The sequence below is a fragment of the Perognathus longimembris genome, chromosome 2 (genome assembly GCF_023159225.1).
Source record: "Perognathus longimembris pacificus isolate PPM17 chromosome 2, ASM2315922v1, whole genome shotgun sequence".
NCBI lineage: Eukaryota > Metazoa > Chordata > Mammalia > Rodentia > Heteromyidae > Perognathus > Perognathus longimembris.
Genome location: NC_063162.1, coordinates 34,888,210 through 34,901,042, shown reverse-complemented (window position 1 = coordinate 34,901,042; position 12,833 = coordinate 34,888,210). Strand labels below are relative to the sequence as shown.

Sequence of the window (12,833 nt, the reverse complement as noted above, 5' to 3'; positions counted from 1 at the left end):
GGGATCAAGAGCTTTTTCCTGGCATTTGAAGGCTACAAAAGTTAATTTCCCTTATGGATCTCATTCTGAGACAGATCTCATGTTGCATTTAAGATGTTTTTAATATACTTTTGTGATTTATGCAGATTATCATGATAGATTCTTGTTTTATCAATATGAATACAAATTTTAAAAATTACTTAAAAGCCAAGAAATTAAGCTTATTTAAATCAATACACCTAATCTTATTCCTGTGCAATTACCATTTGAAGACATGACTATTTTTTCTCCTACTCCTACCCTTCCTTAACTCCAAGAACCCTTCTGAATACCAAGGGTGCAAGTTTTCTTTAGTAATCTGAAGGCAAAATGGTATCTATGGTACAATGAAAGTAAGAGAGTGCATCCAGATAGCATTTGGTGCCAGTTGAAGCTGTACAATAGAAGTCATTTTGAGTTATGCATACACTTTATGAAGGAACTCTGAAGTTAGACTGACTACTAGAATGAGCCCCTTTCAAATTGGCTAATGTTTCTTGAACTAAGGAAATTAAATCCATCTCCTACTTAGGGGGATCCCTACAGTACCCAGTCACTATGCTCAACATTCATGGTTATTGAGCATTAAAAGAATTTGCAGGTTCTGTTAATTTTTCAGAAATGGCTAAAAAAAGTGATTAATTTTTGACTTGCTAGGAAAGGAAAGAATTTGTTAAAATAGGTAACATTTGGGAGGAGGAAGATGGCGCCTACATAATAGGGAGGCACCCCAACTTGCTCCAAGCAAATAGTGAGCTGGCAACTCCAACACCCAAGGCCCCATCAAAAGACCGGCAAACCCAACAACCAGAACAAACAGAGAAACACAGGAAATGAAAAAGAACAAAGGAAGATAAGCCTATAATCTGCATGGAGTCGGAAAATCTCCACGGTACCCTCTCCATCCCGGCCCAAACAGGGTCAGGCTGTTAAAGCAGCCCTGGAGCCAGCAAACTGTACTGCAGCCCATCAGCGACCACAGAAGCAACAGCAGAAAAGTCTCGCCATGAGTGCAGAGACCAGACAGTAGGAGTTCCACGGGCCCCAGACTGCGCACAGACCAGACCAAGCCAGAAGGCAGCATGGGACCGGTGGTCTGGGACTGAATAGACGGGACCAGACAACAGCAAGGGAGCCAGGCACCACGGACATGGACAGCCTGGGCCTCCACTGCCTCCAAACGATCGATTGCCACACCCCAGCCTGGAAAAGCCCACAGCAGCATGGGACTCACACACAATCCAGGACCAGTAAGTTCCCCACTGCCCCCCAACCCCCAAACAGGAGATCAGCTCTGGCAGAGACCCAAAACCTGACATAGAGCTCATCACAAGGGGACAAAGAAGCTAGAGCTCCCTCCCTCCCCCTTCCCGACCCCAGGGAACAAAAGAGCCCCATATCTGGTGGCTCTAGGACACCTGGGAGAACACAGGAGCTAGCAGCTGGTGGAGTAATTCCAAACAAAGGAGACAGAGAGACACATTAGGCCAGAATCCCCCAAAGCCCCAGCTGGGGAGCCTGAATCTGCATGCACCAGCCCCCTAGCAGGGACCCAAGGACTGTTGGGCATTTGACATCCACTTGTGGCATCCTGGTTTGCATGGACTTTTTGAACAACAGTCGCAGGCTTGCTGTTGTGCAAGACCAGCAAGGCCATCTGGGCCCGAGCACAGGCCCTCCTCACAGCAGAGGCACAGAGATTCTGTGACCACCAACCCACACCCAGACACTTGAACCTGCTGCGAGTCATGCATACTCTCCCACAGCAGTATCATGAGAGGGCACAAGCACCCTCCAACAATCTCGGGCAGCGAATCCCCCCAAAAGAAGCACAAGAGTGCACATGCACATGCCCCCCAGAGGGCCCGCGTGGGTCAGCTTTCTAGCCCTCCTGCAGAAGGGTCCCACATCCATTCCCTGGCAGGAGTGCACAGGTGGGCAAGCCTCCCCTCAACAGAAAAACCTGTTCTGACAGGTGCATTCCACACCTATGGTCAATCCGCCCCTCAGTGGCAATACTCAATCTGAGAGGCGAGCTCTCTTGACCCACAGCAACTAGTGGGAAAAGAATCAAAAAAGAGAAAAGTCTGCATGCCACGCTGAATCAGCAACCCATGAACCTCCAACAGAGGCCCACAAGTATCAGAGCAGTAAGGCGGCAGAACAAGGTCCAGCAGAGAAAGCCATAGAACCTACCCACCCCTATCTGCGGTGACGGTAACCGCCTTGGCAACAACCAAGATGGTCATACTCACCCATAGGGCAGTAAGATTCAACAGCCCAACTCAAACCAGGAGCCAGTATACAAAAAAGTCCCTGCTCGCAGACCAACAAGAATCAGCACAAAGCCAAGCCAAGGCCACCACCTACAGGCCCCAAAAGGAAGTGCAGGAAGTAATCCATAACTGCTTCACTCCACATGCATAAATCACAAAGAAATATTATAAATTTTATGAAAGGTCAAGCCAACCCACAGCTCCAAAAAGCAATGCGACTGAAGAGGAGAGGGAGAATAAAAAAGCAACTGAGGCTAAGATAGCAGAAATGATAGAAAGCCTTAGGAACAAATTCAAAAAACAATTCCAGGAATTTGGAATGGAAGTCTTGAAGGATCTTCAGGAAGTCAAGAAATAAATGGCAGCAAAAATAGATACAGTCTACTCCTCCTTAAAGAAGACCTTAACATCCTGAGAAACAAAATGCATGAAAAAAATAGATTCAAAATACAACTCATTAAAAGAAGAAATTACCACAATGAGAGCTGATCTAGCAAACATAAATAGCTCATTCACCTCAATGCAAACCACACTCAAGGCCACATCACAAAAAATTGATCTTTTTTTTTTTTTTTGTCCTGGGCCTTAGACCCAGGGCCTGAGCACTGTCCCTGGCTTCTTTTTGCTCAAGGCTAGAACTCTGCCACTTGATCCACAGCATCACTTCTGGCCATTTTCTATGTATGTGGTGTTGGGGAATTGAACCCAGGGCTTCATGTATATGAGACAAGCATTCTTGCCACTAGGCCATATTCCCAGCCCAAAATTGATCATCTTGAATCTCGAGTCTCTCTTTTGGATGATGATTCAGCTGATGAGGATCAGAAGATTATTGCACTCCAAGAAACTGTCAAACTCTAGGGCAGACTAATCCAGGAAAGAGTGGACAGGGAAAAGAGATATAATTTGTATATTATCAGAATTGATGAGGGAGAGGAGTACCAGAGCACAGGTATTCATAACATATTCAATAGAATTATCAGAGAATTTCCCCAATCTCAACAGGGTAAACCTCACCCAAATAGCAGAAACATATAGAACACATAGCAGACCAGACCGTAGAGGAAACACCCTCAGACACATCATAGTCAAAGCCTCAGAATTCAACAATAAGGAGCATATTCTGAATGCAATCAAACAAAGAAAGAACTATACTACAGCGGAAGAAAAGATCAGAATCACAACAGACCTCTCCACACAAACTTACAATGCACAAAGAGCCTGGAAGAACACCATCCAAATACTTCAGGCCAACAACTGCCAACCCAGACTTAGATACCCAGCAAAATTAGAATTTACTTTCACAGGAAAAAACAGATCTTTCCACAGCAAAGACAAACTAAAGGAATATGTGAATAAAATGCCAGCCTTACAACAAATTCTGAGAGGGGAACTCCACCCAACAGAAAATGTACAGGACCCCCAGACAGAAACAGAAAGAAACTACAATAGCCAGAACCCAACAAGAAGAGCAGCCCAATAAAGACAAGAAAGAAGGGAGAGGAAATACAGCCTAACAGGAAAATGGAAGGGAAAAGACCACAGCTATCCATGATCTCTCTGAATATTAATAGATTAAAAACTCCAATAAAGAGGAGACAACTAGCAGAGGGGATCCACAAGCAAAATATTGCTATCTGTTGTCTTCAGGAGACACATCTTATAGCAAGGAACAAAAACACACTCCGAATGAAAGGATGGAGCAAGATCTTTCAAGAAAATGCACCTACCAAAATGGCAGGAGTAATCATCCTGATTTCAGACAAGCTGGACTTCTCAGAATCATAATATCACAGTAATAAATTTATACTCACCCCACAAAAGAGGCCCTAAATATGTCAAACAAACTCTTTCAGAATTACAGAACAACATAGATCCAAACACAATTATAGTGGGAGATTTTAATACTCCACTCTTTCCAAGAAACAGATTCCAAAACACAGTAGATTAACAAGGGAACAGAAGACCTAAGTAACACCATATCCCACGTGGATATGACAGATCTGTACAGACTTTTTCACCCTACAGAGACCCAATACACATATTGTCAGCAGCGCATGGAACATACTGCAAAATAGATCATGTCATAGTCCACACAAAGAACCTCAGCAAATACAAGAGTATTGACATTATTCCATGTATTCTATCTGATCAGAGTGGAACCAAGGTAGCCCTCAATAACAAAGGCTACCAAGGAAACTACACAAATACTTGGAGGCTAAACCCCTCACTGTTATCTAACATTGGGGTCACGGAGCAAACTAAGGAGGAAATTACCTAGTTCATAAGCCAAAACGACAATGAAAATACATTACAAAGAAACTTATGGGACACAGCAAATTCAGTGCTGAGGGGCAAGATCATTGCCCTCAGTGCACACATTAAAAGAATAGAATCTGAACAGGTAAATAACCACATGATGCAGTTAAAAAGACTGGAGAAACAAGAAAAATTCAATCTAAAATGACAAGGAGGAGAGAGATCACAAAGATTAAAGAGGTGATAAATCTGATTGAGAATAGAAAGATCATTCAACAAATAAATAAAATCTGGTTCTTTGAGAAAATAAATAAAATTGACAGACCCCTTTCAAGAGTTACAAAAACAAAAAAAGAAGAGAAGAGACTCATATCCGTAAGATCAGGGACTCCACCAGAAAAATTACAAAATACACAGGATATTCAAACAATTATAAGGAACTATTTCCAGAACTGTTACTCACGAAAGAACATAGCATATAAGGCAAGAGGAAGACATAAAAGGGATCCACATTCCAAAGAAGAAATCAAACTATACCTATTCACAGATGACGTGATCTTATATCTGAAGGACCCAAAAAACTCAGTCCCCAAACTCCTAGATCTAATAAACCATTTGGGCAAAGTAGCAGGATACAAAATCAACCCACAAAAGTCAGCAGCTTTTCTGTACACCAGGAATGTACAAGCAGAAAAGGAAATTATGGAGAAATACCATTTACAATAGCTAAAAAAAAAAGAATAAATTACCTAGGGATTAACCTAACTAAATATGTGAATGACCTATTTAATGAGAACTACAAAAATCTAAAAAGGGATTTCAAAGAGGACACAAGGAGATGGAAAGACTTCCCATGCTCATGGTTAGGGAGAATCATTATAGTGAAAATGGCCATATTGCCCAAACTATTATACAAATTCAATGCAATCTCCATCAAGATCCCAGCCACATTCTTCACTGAAATAGAGAAAACAAACCATAAATTCATATGGAACAGCAAAAGACCTAGAAGAGCCAAAGCAATTCAAGGCAAAAGAAGCAACACAGGAGGAATCAAAATACCAGACTTTAAAGTCTATTATAGAACCATCATAACAAAACCAGCCTGGTATTGGTATAAAAACAGACCTGAAGACCAATGGAATAGAATAGAGGACCCAGAAATAAAGTCGCACTCTGACAGTCAGCTGATATTTGACAAAGGATCTAAAGACATTCAGTGGGAAAAAAATAGCCTCTTCAAGTACTGGTGCTGGGAAAACTGGGCAGCTACATGTAGAAAACTCAAAGTAGATCCTAGCCTATCACCATGCACCAAGATCAACTCAAAATGAATTAAGGACCCCAACCTGAATCTTTGAAACAACTGAAGGACAGAATAGGAAAGACACTAGAACTTATAGGCACAGATAGGAACTTCCTGAACAGAGTCCCAGGGGCACAATAGATAAGGGAGTCTTGACTAATGGGACTACTACAAAATAAAAAGTTTCTGCACAGCTAAAGCCACTAAACTAGAAAGACAGCCAAACATATGGGAAAGGATTTTCACCAGCACAACAACAGACAAAGTCCTAATATCCGTCATCTACAGAAAACTCAAAAAAACTAACCCCCTCCAAACCCAGTAAACCAATTATTAAATGGGCAAAGGAGCTAAAGAGAGACTTCACAAGAGAAGAGATAAAAATGGCAAAGAAACATATGAGGAAATGTTTATCATCCCTGGCAGTAAAGGAAATGCAAATAAAAACAACCCTGAGATACCACCTCACTCCAGTTAGAATGGCCTATACTCTGAACTCAGGTAACAACAAATGCTGGAGGGGATGCAGGGAAAGAGGAACCCTTCTCCACTGTTGGTGGGAGTGAAAATTAGTACAACCACTTTTTATAACAGTATGGAGGTTCCTCAAAAAGCTCAGCATAGACATACCTTACGACCCAGCCATAACACTCCTAGGCATCTATCCTGAACAACAGGTCTCAGTATATCATAAAGACATCCACACATCTATGTTTATCACTGCACAATTCCCAATAGCCAAAATATGGAAACAACCCAGATGCCCCACTACAGATGAATAGATTAAAGAAATGTGGTACCTATACACAATGGAATACTACATAGACATTTGTAATGATAAAATATTGGTATTCACTGGGAAATGGTCAGAATTTGAACAAATAATGTTGAGCGAGACAAGCCTAGAACACAGAGAACAAATGGGCATGGCCTCCTTGATATATAACTGTTAGGGTGGGAGTTGGGGACACAGTAGAGACCAGGTCTGTGAAACCAAAATCTTCTTGTCAAATGGTATTTCCCACAGGTTTGGGTCAGCGACCTTACATAATGTATCTAAAAGGAAACAACTACTAAACATAAGAAGGTCTAGAATAAACCTATCAGTGGATCACAATAGCTCAACAGCTATATACTCATGATCATATATGATGAGGATAAGCAAAAAAGAACTCCAAGAAAAGGACACAGGAGGATTCTATTGTTGTCGTTATGTTTAATGTTCCAGGTGAATTTCCTTTGGTGTGGTTACTATATATGATTTTGGTACACTAGATATTGTGTATATGCCTACCTGATCTAAGGAAGGGAAAGAAAAACGAGGGTGTAAGATATCACAAGAAATGTACTCACTGCCTTCTTATGTAACTGTACTCCTTTTGCACAACACCTTGTCAACAAAAGTTAATTAATAAAATTTTAAAAACACCACAAAGTAACATTTGGAATGTATGTTATAGGAAAAATAGGATATATATCTGAAAAAATGTAAAATGAGCCATAATTCTTGTTGCTTTCCATATTATTAAAGGCTTGACTTGACTATGATGTGTATGTATTTGGTGTGGGGGGGAGATATTTGAACTCTTGGATCTTGGCAATGACACTCTGGCCGATCAATCTGGAAGTCTGATAATTTTTTCACCTGACATTGATGCTGGGTCATGTCTTTGGCCTACCTCGAACAGCTTTAATAAAAATCAAATCAAGGGGCTTGGAATGTGGCTTAGTGGTAGAGTGCTTGCCTACCATGCACCACATAAAAAGAAAAAGCCAGAAGTGGTACTGTGGCCCAAGAGGTAGAGTGAGAGCTGTGAGCAAAATGATTCTAGGGACAGTGCTCAGGCTCTGAGTTCAAGCTCCAGGATTGGTAAACAAACAAAAAAAAATCAAGTCAGCTCCTTCATACACAGCACCTTAAATGTTGGATGATTCTCCTTGCTTGTCATCACCAAGAAAACTGTTCAGTTGTCAGAAACAAAAAAAAAGCAGCATACCTTTGATGGATACTTTAGTAGTTTTCCATCTTGTGGCACCCCTCACAATGCTCCTTGGCTTTGTATTCCCTGCTGTCTGCTGTCACAAGTCTATTTGACATTGAGCCTAGTGTTTATACCCTATTATGTCTGTCTTAACACTTGGCATCTATCCTAATAGTCCTGAGCAAAGATTTCCTTGTCATGTAAACAAATGCCAGAATGTTTTCCTTGATGATATTTACATTTATTGTTTGTTTGTTTTGAAATTGAATATTATGACTACTCTAGATTTTGAATTTAGACCCCTGAAGGGTCTAAAGTTCTTTTATAATGTATATGATTTTCATCTGTCTTCTTTCAATAGCTAACTCATGTTGTCTCCACTTTTGTACTAGTTCTTACTTTCAATCTTCACTGTAGCTTTTTCAAGATCTATTCTACTTCTATTGAGCTTGCATGCATCCAGAGATTCCTATATATATTTTGAAAAATAATTGTTTGATAATTAAATCCACCATTGCTAAAATCCTGATTCCCGTATGATCCAATTTGCTAATATTGAGGGTAATTCAAGAAGGGGTTTAGTGAAAGGATGAGATGTGTGGGAAAGTAGGAGAAAAAAGAAGTTTGAAAGTATAGTTCTTTGATAAAATATAGGGGGACAATAAAACAAATTAAGTAAACATGCTATTATATTATGCTGTTTCGTTATACTCAAATATAAATGAATACTTTCATCCATAATTCTGAGATTTAGAGTCTGGTTTGTCCTCATAAAAGGAATTATACCTGTTTTCACAGTACTATTAAGCAAATCTGTTCATTTTATGAATGTAAATTTTATATTAAGCAATAAATATATGTCCATTAAAATTATAAGAGTGTGCTGATGTACTAATTCTTGTTCTGTTGAATTAAAATAATCAAAGAAGCAACTTGTAGAGAAAATAGAATGTCATGCATTCTTTAATATAAAAGCAATTCTGCAATCTGTTACATAAATAATTATGTATCATTTCTCTCTGTTCTTACAAATATAAAACACAGCAGCATTTAAGCAATTAAATTCACATATAAATGAGAGTCATCAGTATGACATACTTGAAAAAAGGCAGAAGTAAACATCTTGTAACAGAATGCAGACATATTGATTTTTGTTTTTACTGTGGCTAAAATTCAAATAAAAATCCTGGCAGCAATTAAAGCTCTGCAAAGGGCAGAAGTTTGTCATTTTTATTAATTATATACAGTGAGATGACCAATTGTACTATTTCCATACTTTCATGTAATACATTTTTATCATTTTCATCACATCATTAATTCTTTTTTGTCATTTAAATCCAAAATCTTTTGATCCACATTTTGGAGACCAAAAGAGTTCAGTAATAATTCCAATCATGAGTAAGTACCAATAGTATAACACAATACCATTTATTCCCTTGCACCTTCCTCATCAAAAGAAATATTATGCTCTTTGTCCCCCAGATTTTCCTTTCCAAAATACAGAAATATTGAAATAAAACAACCAAAATAGGAAAAAAAAAGTACAGGATGCAAATATACATTATCAAAAATTTTAATCTATTTAATCTAATCTGATGCAATGGTTTTCAAACTTTCATCATAATTGAATCAACCCCAAATCACTTCCACTTACCTTTGCCAATTCATTGTGTGCTAGCAAATCTTCTCACGTGTTTTGTAGACCAGTCATGTGTTGCTTAACAACAGAGATACATTATGATAAATAAATCATTAAGTAATTTTCTCATAGAGTTTGCATAGGCAAAACTGAAATATAAGGACCCATCACTTAAAATAGCATTGAAGGATATTGAAACCAAGATACACAAAGTTACTTTTGGGATCACATGGCATATTATTTTAAAGTTAATTTTATATTTTCTACATAGACATACCTTTGTAAGACTGACAGGAAGTACAACTTGGAATGTATGCATACAGTACTAAAATATTACATGCAATAATAATGTCATCATCTCCTACCATTAGCAAGTATTAGGTACTGAACGATTTGTGTATAATGCAAAATGAAGGGCAGAGGTTTACTTACCCCAGTGTGACCACTAATATGCAAGCCATGGATTACATAGCAATGCTACAACAGCTACCACATCAGCAGGTAAGAGGAATATTCCAGCTCTATTATAATCACAGGAATCCACAATGCTCTGTTCAATAAATTGCTGATTGTAATGTCATTAGGCAACACATAGCTATCTCCACATGTGCCCTCCCCTTTTCTGTGAGTTAATCTCAGTCACTTTTCTTCTGGCATATTCTCATGTTTAAAATCTTATCTTCACCACTGTTTATGACTAAATGACATCCATATCTACCCCACAGTCTGAGACCAGGGAGATATAAAATAAGCATTTTTTTTCTGCATAGCATCATTGAAGAGTTCTTTGAAAATTTTCTTGCTTTAGGTTCTTTTGCTTCACTCGTGGTGTGTGTGTGTGTGTGTGTGTGTGTGTGTGTGTGTGTGTGTGTGTGTGTGTGTGTGTGTCAGTCCTGGGTTTAATCACAGTGCCTGGGCAGTACCTCTAAACTTCTTTTGTTCAAGGCTAATACTCTTCTAATTGAGCCACAGCACCACTTTGGGCTTTTTCTGAGTAATATGTTGGCGATAAGACTTTCATGGAGTTTTCTGCTGGGGCTGGCCTGGAAACAGGATCCTCAGATCTCAGCCTCCTGAGTAGCTAGGAGTACATACCTGAGCCACTAGTGCCCATGTTTAGGTACCTGAATGAAAACATTATTACTGGTTGGAATTTAAGAGTTGCTGTCTGTTCTCTACAATCTAGTCCTGGACTACGAATAATTTATTTGAGATGCTTTTTCTTTGCATATGTGATGGTTTCGTTTGCATATGGGAAAACCCCATTACCTTATTATATTGTTGTTGTTATTAGTAGTAGTAATTATTATCATTATTACTACTACTTCTATTAGTATTATTACTATTAGTCAATTGTAAAGCTTGAATTCTGGCCTGGTTGTTCAAGCTAGCTCAAGGCTTCTATCATCTTATGCCACAGTGCCACATCAGGTTTTCTGGTGGTTAATTGAAAAGATTTTCATGGATTTTCCTGTCCCCGCTGACTTAGAACTCTAATCCTCAAATCATAGCCTCCTGAGTAGAGTAGCTAGGATTACAGGCATGAGCCACTGGCACCCAGACCCATTGTTATTCTTTAGTATAACTGAAAAAAATTAGTAAAAAGCTAATTAAATAGCTAACTCATGTAATTCAATTGTGGTTTATTTCCTAAGCGTCCCCCTGCTAATGTCTTCTGGTGGAGCTACCTGTGTTCCCTGAATATGTGATCCGATGAGTGGTTGGTTGACTGTATAATTCTAGGGGTGTTTCTACCAGGTTTGGTATTCACAGTGCCTCCCAGATGGGTGTGTATCTCAATTTAATTATCAACCAGCTTATCCTTCCTTCCAACCTGATTTATGAAAATGTTAAATGAGACCAGCCATAATACCGCCTGAAGCACACTTCTCAATCCCTTTCTTTCCTTGATGCACTGCCATTTATCACTAAATCCCTTTAGCCAATTTAAGTCCCAAGAAGTATGTTCATATTGAATCTAGTTTGAACTAAATTTTAATTAAGAGTTCATGAGACATTTTAAATGATTTACTCTAATCAAATTGATATTTCCTATGACATCAGCCCTCCAATGTGATCCACAACAAAAAGATCAAGAATTTTTCTAACATGAACCATTCTTGGTAGATATATCATCTCAACTGTTTCCATAAATAGTTCCTCTTTCTTTTGCCTTTAGGTGATATGTCTGTCATATCCTATAAATCTAAGAATTGTATCATGAAATGTCTTTCTTTCTGGCAGTCACATCTGTCCACCTAAAAATACCCAATCACACTATTTAGCTCCATTATTGCCAGGATGACAAATTCCCTTTGTCTTCTCAGTTATTTCTGTTACTGATATTCCTGTGTGCATTTTATTCAAAATGCAAAATACAATAAAACAGCAGAAAGCGGATATGTGCCATGTATCACCTTTAGCATACTAGTGTATGTGAGAACTTTATTTGCACTTATTGAGGCCATTAAACATGTACTTTTGTAGGGCTATTAATTAGCAAGCATCTAAACTAAATTGAAGTTTCAAGGCAAAGTCATGATTTGTTGAATTGCAAGCACTAGGGAATTTGTCAGATTCCAAGAGGAATTTGTAAACTATAAACATGTTACTGAATAGATGTAAAACATGGACTGGAATACATAAGAAAATGTAATTACAGAATCTAAAATAACTGTACAGGTCAATTTACTCGAATAACATATTTTCTTTATCCAAAGGAAAACTTTCCCCATGTGTAAAATAAGCCATTTTTTCCTCTGCACTCATCATTTTGCTGTAGTGAAAACAGAAAATTCTGGGTATGTATGTAAAATGCACACCATTACATTTCCCATTAGAATCCACGTTAGTGAATGTGTATGAGACAGAAAGTCTAAGAGTCTTATTTTGCATAACAAATCTGCTTTACTTTAATGTGACTTTCTGGAATTAACAATAGTTACAATACTTTCACATTCCATCATTCAAACATATTCTATTAGATAGCAATTGCTTGAAAGGGATTTTCAATATGTGTTTACTAGCTCTATTCAACTTTATCATTTCAGGGGCTTGAAACAGATTCTTTTCTCCAAAATCTGTTTCCTGTGCTGTGCCTACCATGATATTCTCTAGTAAGAGATGCACTTACTTGTAACGTGTGGTAGGCCTCATCAGGAAAGACAGTGTACCCCACACAAGACAGAGAACATTATGAATGTAAAACCTTAAAGCAAATAGAAAGATAGGAGCAACAAACACAAACTTTTCCCATTTCATTTTTCCCCTTGGTGTTATGTGTTTTTATATCAAAGACAGGAAGTAATATAAGCACAAGCTATTAAATTTCCTACCGAGGTATAATTGTTTGA

General features: G+C 38.5%; 1 protein-coding gene across 15 annotated transcripts in view; it reads left to right on the top strand.

The window, feature by feature from the left end:
- Nucleotides 1–12,833, top strand: part of Pcdh15 (protocadherin related 15) — a 443,526-nt gene that overhangs the window by 234,416 nt on the left and 196,277 nt on the right. The gene's annotated exons all lie outside the window — the stretch shown is intronic.